A 12,085-nucleotide genomic window follows, 5' to 3' on the forward strand; every position below is an offset into this window, starting at 1 on the left:
CAAGCAACCACAGATTTTGTCATCTCATAATGTATTTTTAATTAAATAACTAGATTATGTAGTTAATTTTGCTCTGTTTTTAATTTTTATTCGCCACGTCCGACTGCGTTACACTGTACGTCCATCGCACGCTGTGATGATATCTCAAGTCATAGTGAGTTTATTCACATAGTTGATTGTTTCCAGATAGACTGTCAGTGCATGATTTTACTGAAGAAAGGTTTGTTGTACTGCAAACTATGTTTTTATGAACAACTGCCTGTTGTCTTCAGTATGAAAGCAGTATATATGTATCCTTCGTTTTCTCTTAGGTAAGTCCGACTGGCCTATATTTCGTGTTTTGGTTCTATCGGCTGGATTATGTTCATTTGACTCCGTTTAGCAACATGTCTGTGCGAATGGAACAATAACTATGTAGCGGTAAATAAATCCCCAAAATAAATAGCACTAAGTTTTCGACATTGGATGCTGACCATATGTTTTAGTGGACTCACCTAGCTGAAGGCGCTCGGTCAGGCATCCGCACCAGATCACGTGTGGTAACGCCGTGCTCAACATCAACCGCAATCGCTAGCCAGATTAGATCAGAGAATTCCGGTATATTGGTCATCGCCAAATATACTCTTCCGATCTCCTCGACTCTGTCTTTTGATTTCTCTTGGTGGGAACGAAATATATTAGGAGGTGTTACTGGTAGAAGCGTTGTCAAACACTGAATACCTGTGACATCATCATTGGTGAACCCGACGTGATCTGGTACACCTAATTGCAACTGTGAGTCTGTTCCTTTTTGGGATTTTTATATATCATTGCCCTATTTTTTATTTTCTTTTAAACATTGTGATTTTTTTTTCGTGTTTTTTCTTGGATATATATATTTTTTCCCCTCGTTCATTATCGTACTTCATACTTCATCATGACTGAACAGACACCTAAAGTACTCAAGCTTAAGACTTTGTCCCCACCTTCGTTTCAACTGATGCCTTTCTGGCCCGACAACATCGAAGCCTGGTTTTGCTACGCAGAAGCCGACTTCTCCGAGCACGGTGTGATCGACACACGTGCACAATTCCTCGCAGTAGTCAAGGCACTACCGCGCGAAATCAACAGGTACGTAACACCTAGTATGTTTACTAGTGATGTTTCCGATCCTTACGAAATCTTAAAACGCTCGATTCTTAAACGAGGAGACCTAACCGATCGACAAAGGTTAGATCAACTCTTCAATAACATCGACCTGCAACACGGTTCTGCGACAGACATGTTGCAACGGATGAGAGAGGTAATAGGCCCAAGAACTTTCGACGAAGGTCTATTCAAACAACTCTTCTTGTCAAAACTTCCCCAACAGGTGCAAGCAGTTCTGGTCTCGTTTCAGAACAACGCCTTAGACGAGCTAGCTGCATCTGCCGACCGCATTTTAGAAATTACGAAACCTTCTACTACCGAGGTATTTTCAGTCAAAGAAAAGCCTCACACGACTCAGAATGATATAACCGACTTGTCACACACTCACGCGTTATCTTAGTCTTCGTACCGACCGTAAGAGATCGCGCACACCACGTAGAAGCATTTCTCGTAAGCGATCTGTCTCTAGACCACGAGAGACAGATAACCCCGACTGGTGCTGGTATCATAACCAGTATGGAAAGCTTTCCAGAAATTGCAGAAAACCCTGCAATTTTCCCAACACGAAACCGACTGATTCGAAAAACAATTCGGGAAACTTCCAAGCCGGCACGCGTTAACGGCAACCGTAGCCGGCGAACAAAGCCGTCTGTTATTCGTCACAGATGTGACAACGAGAGTTCGCTACCTCGTCGACACTGGCGCAGAAGTTAGCGTTCTCCCAGCAAATCCTAACGACCGACTACACGAATCGACCCTAAACTTACAGGCGGCAAACGGAAAACCGATCGCTACATATGGCAAAAGGTACGTTTACCTTAACGTGGGTTTACGCAAACCCATACACTGGATTTTCGTTGTTGCAGATGTTTCTATACCAATCATTGGTATGGACCTTCTACAACACCACAATCTGATCATCGATACGCGCAAACGGAGGCTAGTAGACGGGAACACTAATTTGTCCGTTTGCGTAACTTCTTTTACTGGTTGTAGAGTATCCCCAGTCACAGTTAAACATATGATAGACCCACTCTATCAACCACTACTCGATAAGTACCCTGGGATACAACAAACGCAACCGAGATTACCGTGTGTAACCAGCAATGTTACACATCACATCACGACTGCAGGACCACCTGTATTCTCTAAAGCACGACGACTAGCTCCTGAAAAGCTAAGGTTAGCGAAAAACGAATTCGATCACATGATGGACTTAGGAATCATACGACCGTCAAGTAGCCCATATGCATCTCCGTTGCACATGGTCCCTAAAAAGGACAGCAACGATTGGCGACCAACTGGTGACTATCGGCGATTGAACGCGAAAACCATTCCCGATCGTTACCCGTTGCCTCACATTCACGATTTGACAGCTACCTTGAAAGGTACAACTGTCTTTTCGAAAATCGACTTGGTTAAAGCGTATAACCAAATCCCTATGGCTACTGACGACATACCGAAAACAGCTATCATAACTCCTTTCGGACTCTATGAATTTTTGCGAATGCCTCTCGGTCTAAGGAATGCTGCTCAAACATTCCAAAGATTCATAGACGACGTTTTTCGAGGTCTCAACTTCGTACACGCGTATGTTGATGACTGTCTAATCGCAAGTCCGGACAGAGAAACACATCTCAAGCATCTGGATCTTGTTTTCGAACGACTTCAAAAACATGGCATTGCTGTAAACGTTCAGAAATGCCAATTCGGAACCGACTCGTTAGACTTTCTGGGACACACTATCGATGCTCAAGGCATTCGACCTCTTAGGACCAAAGTGGCGGCCATTCTGGATTACCCAGAACCGACCACCGTCAAGCAATTACGCACGTTCAACGGCCTCGTAAGTTTCTATAGACGTTTCATACCCAAATGCGCATTACTTATGAAACCTCTGACCGACCAACTTCGTGGAAATGCGAAACCCATCAGTCTGGACGACACCGCACGAAAAGCATTCTCCACAGTTAAGGAACTGATTGCTAAAGCAACAATGCTAGCACATCAGGACACCCGAGCACCCATTAGCATCGCAGTAGACGCATCCGACTCAGCAATCGGAGGAGTTTTACAACAATGGGTTAACAACTCCTGGCAACCCTTGGCATTTTTCTCTAGAAGGTTGCTAGACACCGAATCGAGGTACAGCACATTCGGTAGGGAACTCCTAGCTATGTATTGTGCTGTACGGCATTTCCAACACTACATCGAAGGTCGTGAATTCACTCTTTTCACGGACCATAAACCGCTCACTTTCTCGTTAAGCTCTCCTTCTGACAAGTACTCTCCCCGTGAGTCTCGACAACTGGACTACATTTCGCAGTTTACTTCAGATATTCAACACATCTCTGGAGCAAACAATGTAGTTGCAGACGCTTTATCTCGTATAACTTCCTTGAACAGTTTCCAAGGAATCGACCTTCTTAAACTCGCCGAGCTTCAAAAAGAAGACAGTGATCTTCAGCACGAGTTATCGTCCACAACCCTTAAACTACGCATCAAACAGATGGGAACAGGTAAAGAAACCTTACTTTGTGACACATCTACAGGTAGGGATCGCCCAATCGTGCCGAAACATTATCGACGCAATGTCTTCAACACATTGCACAAACTTTCGCATCCAGGTGTTCGTGCAACCATCAAGCTTATAGCAGAACGGTTTTGCTGGCCTGGAATGAATAAAGACGTGAGGGAGTGGGCACGCTCCTGTGTAAGCTGCCAAAAATCTAAGGTTATCAGACACAACAAATCTCCCTTAGACTCGTTTAAAACTCCCGATGCTCGTTTCGACCATGTTCATCTGGATTTGGTAGGACCTTTACCAGATTCAAATGGATACTCTTATCTCTTAACCTGCGTTGACCGTTTCACTCGATGGCCAGAAGCAGACCTATTAAGGACATCACTGCTGAAACAGTGGCCCGCACCTTCGTCGAACGATGGGTAGCAAACTTCGGCTGCCCTTCAACCATCACTACAGACCGCGGACGTCAGTTTGAATCCGATCTTTTCCGTCGTCTGACCACACTTTTAGGAATCACTCGCTTCCGAACGACCGCCTACCATCCACAAGCAAACGGGTTGGTAGAACGTTTTCACCGACAACTGAAAGCTTCGCTATCAGCAGCAAACGTTTCACAGTGGACCGACGCTCTTCCACTCGTCTTACTAGGTATCCGCAATTCAGTGAAAGCTGACATTGGATACACTGCGGCTCAACTCGTTTATGGAACGACACTTCGACTTCCAGGAGAATTCGTGGATCCTTCATCCTCTTCAATGAACATGGATCTAACCTCCTACACGAACAGGCTTACAAACGCAATGCGTTCAGTTAAACCTGCTTTCACTCGACCTCAATCAACTGATGTTTTCGTTCAACCTGACTTACGATATAGTACACACGTTTTCGTTCGTCGAGACTCGCATCGACGACCATTCGAATCAGCATACGAAGGACCCTCCAAAGTTCTTCAACATGAATCTAAGTACTATATAGTCGATAAGAACGGAACCAACCATAGCATCAGCATCGATCGCTTAAAAGCAGCGTATTTAGAAGGAAATCCTATCTACGTGGATTTTCCTTCGGTACAATCGAACGACACGACTCCGACACTTACAATACCTCATCCGACAACCAACACACACGAAGATACTTCGACAGTATCCGAAAATAAACTTAAAACGACGCGTTCTGGAAGAAGGGTGAGATTTCCAGAACATTTAAACGACTATTGCACGTAAGGCACTTCTCGACATTTTATATTATTTTTTAAAAAAAAACAATTTAATATGCTTATATATTTTTATTTCTATTTAAAAAAAACAAAACAAAAAAAACAATTTTTTTAATGCTATTACGTGTTCATGAGTTTATTTTCCATTTTTTTCCGCCGACATTGTGTTTTTACGCACACACGAGTGTATTTCGACATGCACTTACATTTTCTTTTTTCTTTTCCAGGACGGCTGGAAAAGAACGATGACGTCTATGAGGATCCGAAATTTTCATTGTACATTTTCTTTTTTTACTATGTTGTACCTCCGTCCCATATAGTAAGGAAAGACGACCAGACGCTGCTAAATTTAGTAAGCTATCAGAAGAGTGTTTACCAACGACAAACTCGTTGGGTTTAAACTTCTGGCTGGCCACGTCTTAGGGTCGTCACTGCCCCACTAGGGGGGGAGTGATCTGTAGCGGTAAATAAATCCCCAAAATAAATAGCACTAAGTTTTCGACATTGGATGCTGACCATATGTTTTAGTGGACTCACCTAGCTGAAGGCGCTCGGTCAGGCATCCGCACCAGATCACGTGTGGTAACGCCGTGCTCAACATCAACCGCAATCGCTAGCCAGATTAGATCAGAGAATTCCGGTATATTGGTCATCGCCAAATATACTCTTCCGATCTCCTCGACTCTGTCTTTTGATTTCTCTTGGTGGGAACGAAATATATTAGGAGGTGTTACTGGTAGAAGCGTTGTCAAACACTGAATACCTGTGACATCATCAACTATGACACTTGCTTAGTTTAGTATTCTTGGTTGTCGTATAATTCATTTTAGTTGAAAGAATTATGGTATACTTAAGAATTGTGCTTGAAGCCTGTAACGAAACAGATCAGTTTAGTAAGTAGAGCTGCCTGTTTTTAGTGAGTATACTGATTCAAAACAGTCTGATTAAAAGTAGGAAAAAACGTGCCTTTGATGCTGTTGCTGTCATACATTATAAGATAGCCATAAGTACGTTTGGTGTTTATTTGTAGACAGTACGTCTAACACTGTTCATGTTTCAAGACCACTTTCACTAAACGATTTCCCCAGCAATAACATCGGTAGCAAGATAGCTAAGCGTCTGAGCTTTTAGTTGCCCGCAAAACAGCAGTATACAGCCTTAGAAGATGAGTGTTCTGTGTCTCAATCAAATGCTGCTGGCTATTAAGAATCTTTTTGACAACTGGGACTTTTAGTTTATCAGATACTAACTCTGCTTGTATGTCTCCCTGTTAAACCAGACGCAGATGTATGGTAATACTTAAGTGGGAGCAAAATAATAAAAGCATTGAGATACGTTACTAAGTCCATGTTATGCTTTGCACAGGTAATAGTAGCTGACCTGATCTAATATTCATGAACTCAAAGTAAACCACAACTGTATAAATTCTTTGCTAAAAAACATTTGATTTGGTTATTTATCTATTCCACATTTCTGACTAAATTCATTACTATTTTTTCATTTAGAATGCAACAGGAGTGAGTCTTCACAGATCATAAAAACTGTTTCGCCCTTAGAACTATGGCCCTATGAAACTGTTTACGGGAGATCCAACGAACAGCAGATTATAAAAAAGGATGCTGGACGTCCATTTAGTCTCACAACCACTTCCAGTATTTTTTGACTTCTTTTACTCTTTCGTTTGGAAAAATACAACAAAAACTGCAGCTTAACAGTACCAATACAACTTTTAAAGGGGAACTTGGTTTAAACCTTTTTTTGATATTCGATTCTTGATGAAAGTTCTTGAATAAATTTTTGAATCTAATGCTACTTTGTCTTATCTACTTAATCTTTGCAAGAAACTTGTGATAAGCGAGCCTCTCAGCATTTAGTTCATGTGTTCAAATGGTTGTGGACTGAATAGAAGCTTTCCCTTAACAGGCTTCTGTGTCTAGTACCAGAGGGTCACGAGTAACTCCAGACAGGAACCTAGGTATATTAACGATAAAAAAGGAAAAAGAAATTCGTAAATCATCGTATGAGACTATCCTTTATCCTTAAGAATAGATCCAGTTGCCTCTCGAAGGACTCCTGTGAAGTCGCTTCCGTGTCTAGTAGCAGGGGATCACCAAAACCTCCAGGCACGGACCTAAGTATGTTAGCAATAAAAGAGAAGAAAGAAATTGGTAAATAATAGTGTGATACTATCCTTAAGGATAGATCCAGTTGCCTCTTAAAGGACTCCTGGGAAGTCGCTTGGACTAGCTCGGCGGACAGCGAATTCCAGAATTTGACAACTCCTAAGGAGTAGAAGTTGCGTCTACAGTCCGCCCTGCTATGTTGTCTCCAGTTTCTGGGTGTTACCCCTTAGGTTAGTGTTGGAACTAAGCTCAAGTAGGTGTTTGAGAGGATGTCCAGAAGTGTTAAGGATACTGTAAGCCATTAGGTCACCTCTAAGAATTCTATACTCTTGTGGAGATATGACTGACAAGTTTATTTTGTAAATAGTTTTTAATATTATTTGTATTTATCTTGTCAACCTTTCACTGTATGCATATTTATCATTAAATGACTGTACCTGTTGTTTTAGTGAATGACCTTGAAGACACTTTCCGTTGTGATTCTGACATAGCGTGACATACCGTTGCTGGCTAACAAATACACTGCTTCTCACACATTCTATTTTCATTCGTGATTGAGTTAACTGAGATCTAAAACAAATATTATTTACATTCATAGACTGTGAGTGCGAATACACCATTCCTTACCTTGGATTACACCACTGGAGAGTTCATCGACACGTTTGGAATTACCAAGCATCTATAATTGTGGATTTCTTAGTACCAGACCAAAGCCGAACACGCATCAATTTGGTGAACTTAAGTAAAGTCCCAACTTTCTATTATATTTGTAATAACTAACTTATATATATTAACATTACTATTGATTTTTATTAATTTTGTTGATACTTTTTGCGTTTATATATCGTCTGGTCCACCACACTCTAATGGGTAAAGGGTAAGTGATTGGAGGCGCTCTTCATAAGGTGATTTGGTGCATATTTTCGTCATTTTCCTAGGAAACCTACAGACTCGGGTCCTTTCACAACTTATTCTAGCCACCATGAGTTGTCACGGCAGCTGATGGATGGACACGCGTTACACATCATAACCGTCCCAGAGTTTAATCCTATAGCTCCTTATTCAAATGCCATATGATAAGCAAGCAATGCCCCTACCCGCACTAATGGAACACTAGTAACTCAAAGGCACCCTGCATGGTACCTTACATTGGTCTACGCACTCGCTTAGCTTTTTAGTGAGAATATTACTACAGTCCTGCTAAAAATCCCATGAACCCCCCTACCTCCATCAGAACAAATAAGTCTGTATTTGCTGCATATAACAATTTTATTTTTCTGAAGTAAGATATAACAGTTAGAATTTCAGTAAAATGGCAGTATACAGCAGATGCACGTGGCACACGTCTTCATCGATTAACTGAAATAGAGAATACGGATCTTAGATTAACAAGCTTATTTAGAAAGACTAGTGTCTACTCTGAACCTACTGCGTTAGAAAGTTATACTGGAACTACAAATAATGTAGGAATCTAGTCTCCTAGGGCGTACGAAGCACTCAAACTGGAAGACAGTTGTCCAAAAATAATTCGAATATGAAGGTGAGAATTTGCAGGTACTTTCATCGTAAGGGTGAACATATTAGGTACCGGTTGACGTCATACCTTAAAAAAACACAGATTTGCGAGTGGCGAAATATGATCTATAAGAAAGTGAGCTTAACAACAGTTAATTACCTTTTTACTCCCTGAGCATGACCTTTCGGCTTCTTTTTATGACCAAAACAGTAAACATACATTACACACTAATAGCAGATTTCCGGCTTTTCAATGTTAAGCGTGCTTTGACGCACAGCGTAATGAGTACAACCCCTCTATTACTGCTATATGGCATATTTTTCATAACAAACCCTCTGCAATAGATTGGTATCATCTGTGACTTCATCTATAGTTGTCGGAAGTCTGGGTCCTTTCGAAATCAATACCGATATACCCTACTGCTGGAACGAACATGCGAACAGTTAGAGTCACAGGCGGCAGCAACAATTATTTTAGCTAAATAAAAACGAACTTCGGCTTTGGATATCTAGAAAACAGGTTAAAACAAAACCGATAAGACTAGCCAGCTTGGCTGAAGAAATACATTGACTTGTGTAGATGCAGCAAAAACTCAAAAACCAATGCTGATTCGAAGTAAATTTCACACCAACATATAGAACATTACACTAACTGCGGCACGTTAGCACACTGAAACATTAAATTACATAGCTACACAAAAGAAATAGCTGAAAAAAACACAAAACGAAGAAAGCCGACCGCCATTGCTTACAAAGATGGAGGATATAATAATTCCTGCCCCATCCTGATTGGTTGCTAAGCTGAAGGGCACATCTACGGAATTGAGTTGCGTTTAATTGCAGCCATTTTCTACCTGTGCTTATACAAAGATATTATCGCTTTCATTGCTAAACATTGTATTTCGGTACATATTCGTCATAATAATTTTCGTAACTGACTGATTTGAGGGGTTGTTTGGAGGTTGTGAAAAGTTGATCGTGATATCGAACATAAATATTTCTGGTCTGTTAATTCATGTCACAAACATAGTGACTGGATGGGGATGGAAGCAAATATTGCAATAAGCGAGAAAAAAGAAAACTCCTAATGATACTTGAAATTGAAGAGGAGTCTTTAGAACTTTTCTTAACTAGGTCGCAAAAATCTTCAGTATAGTCCCATAGCAAGACAAGAATTGAGGTACTTGTCTTTTCGGTGCTATTTGTTTGATTAAATCAAGAGGTCTCGTGATGGCGTTCATTTATCCATTTTGGTTGACCCTGTTTTGACTACCTTAGTCCGTTAATATGTGCTATCTAGCCATCGTTATCTACAAGCTTGAATTTGCATGATCACGCCTATAAGCCGATGCGTATTCTGCTTTAATCTTTAGACGTTATGATTGTAATTTCTTCAGAATCTGTACAATAAGTACAAATTTCACGCTAGCGTTATGACCTGAGATTGTTGCAGTAATTCTCTATCGTGCAAGTGAGATATTTGAGGATTAGAGAGTGGTGAATTTGTGATAAAAGTCGTCACCTGCTGATCTTTATTATGCAGACGACCAAGAGGTACTAACTGATGTGCAACAACGTCTCTAGTTATTTGAGGATAGGTAGAAAAACCTGGAGGAATAATCTTTTACGCTATGGAGCAGATTATCATCACAATTATTAACAAACAGCTCATTGGTATACAGGCGTTGTGAAGAAACCACTTCAAGTTTCTTCATAAATGCAGCAACACACAATTTTCAATAATGCTGATATAACAGTAGCCATATTTAAACAAGTTCTTTAGAATTTAGAACATCAAGTTGACTTTGAAGACGAGAAAAGGGACAATAATGAAAAAGTGAGGGAAGGAAACGTGAAATATATATAGTTTGTTAAGCGTGTTAGTGGAAACAGAATGGGGATACATGATGATGTGTGTATTGTCAAATGAGTAAAATTCAATAAGTAAGAAACGTAACAGTTAATTCAGTAAGATTTAACGAGGAAATAAGAGTTTGTACGATAATAATTCAGAATGATGTTGTGTAAATATCAATTGATTGCAGTGAATAATCGTCATATATCAATTTGTATGAAGAGTACACACATGGTGAAGATAGAATGAACTTGAAAAGTTAATTTGTTTAAGTGTATCGCAAGTTAATGCATTTTCAGTTATAAACTTTTGATGCTTGGTAATAAAATTTATTTGGAAGGATTATCAAGAGTTGGAAGTAAAAGAAAGGGAAAAAACGAATGTCCAATGTATCAGGGGACCAGTCAAGATAATAATGATTATCATGATAATTATGAACATAGGCGGACTTCGGATACTTGGATGAAAAGAAAGAAAAAAAATGAATGAACAAAGTTTTAAAAGTTCTACTTTGCTTCATAAGCAGTTAGATAGATTTTAGACCTTTTTTCTATAAATCCTTGGTACACACATTGATATTTATTAGGTGACGCAAACCACTTCCCTAAAGAAAATCATCAAAGAGATTTTCGAACCTAATTATAGTTTCAATGCAACAGAGGTTTACTGGGAGTCTGTTGAACAGCGAATAACGAGGAAATTCCGGCGTGAGTTTGTGTACGTTCTTTGAACCAATGGAATATTCTCTCTATTGAGCAGGTTGTGGGATGATACGATAGAGTAGATATAGAGATGGTCTCCATCATACGAAGCTTTTGCCAGTAGTCCAATCTAAAAGTCGTGGACAAAGGTCAGTTATCTAATACATACCGAATGAAGATGGGTTCGATCTAGCTGACTATTTGTTGTGACCACAGGGGACCAATGCACTAGCATTCGTTCGATTCGAATTTACATACAATGAATTAGAGCAAATACGATCCTATTTTCAACCGCTTGTCATCATACAACAATAAATTTGAATAGTTGATGTAAATCCTAACCAAAGTCAAATAATAGAGGCCGAAATAAAGAAGACTGAGGAATGAAAAGCATTATTGTAAGAGTCGTGAGTAGAAATCAAAAGATAAAGCATGGTGAAAGGATAAAAAATTCCAACACTACCAAGCGAAAGACTTTTACAGGATTTTCAGACTGTTTCTTCTATTACGTGGATGTTTGTCAGAATAGAACAATGTTGAATGCTATTAGCCGTAGAATGCTTCAAATGATTCTACGATAATGATACGAATTTCACGCAATTGTTTTGGATTGTAGCCGTATAGTGCACTTCAGTTACTTTGGTATCAGAAAGTGGTGAATGGTTTGTAGAAACTGCACCTGTAACTCATGTATTATTATTATTATTATTATTATTATTCACAAACATCTTATGGGTACATAAGTGTTGTGAAGAAACCATTTCGGGTTTCTTCGAAAAATGCAATACTACACAATTTTCAATTTTAATCAGGTCATTATGTCTGCAATTACTGTAAACTAAAATACCATATTCAAGAATGGGTAAGATACATTTTCTGTATAATAACAACCTCGATTCGATATTATTAAAGTTTATCATTATCAATCCGATCAGCTTTCTAGCTTTGGATACTTGAAGTATAGTGTGCTCAGAAAAGTTCAGACTGTTGCTATATCTTAAACCCAGGTCACAAACAGTG

The sequence above is a fragment of the Schistosoma haematobium genome, chromosome 1 (genome assembly GCF_000699445.3).
Source record: "Schistosoma haematobium chromosome 1, whole genome shotgun sequence".
NCBI lineage: Eukaryota > Metazoa > Platyhelminthes > Trematoda > Strigeidida > Schistosomatidae > Schistosoma > Schistosoma haematobium.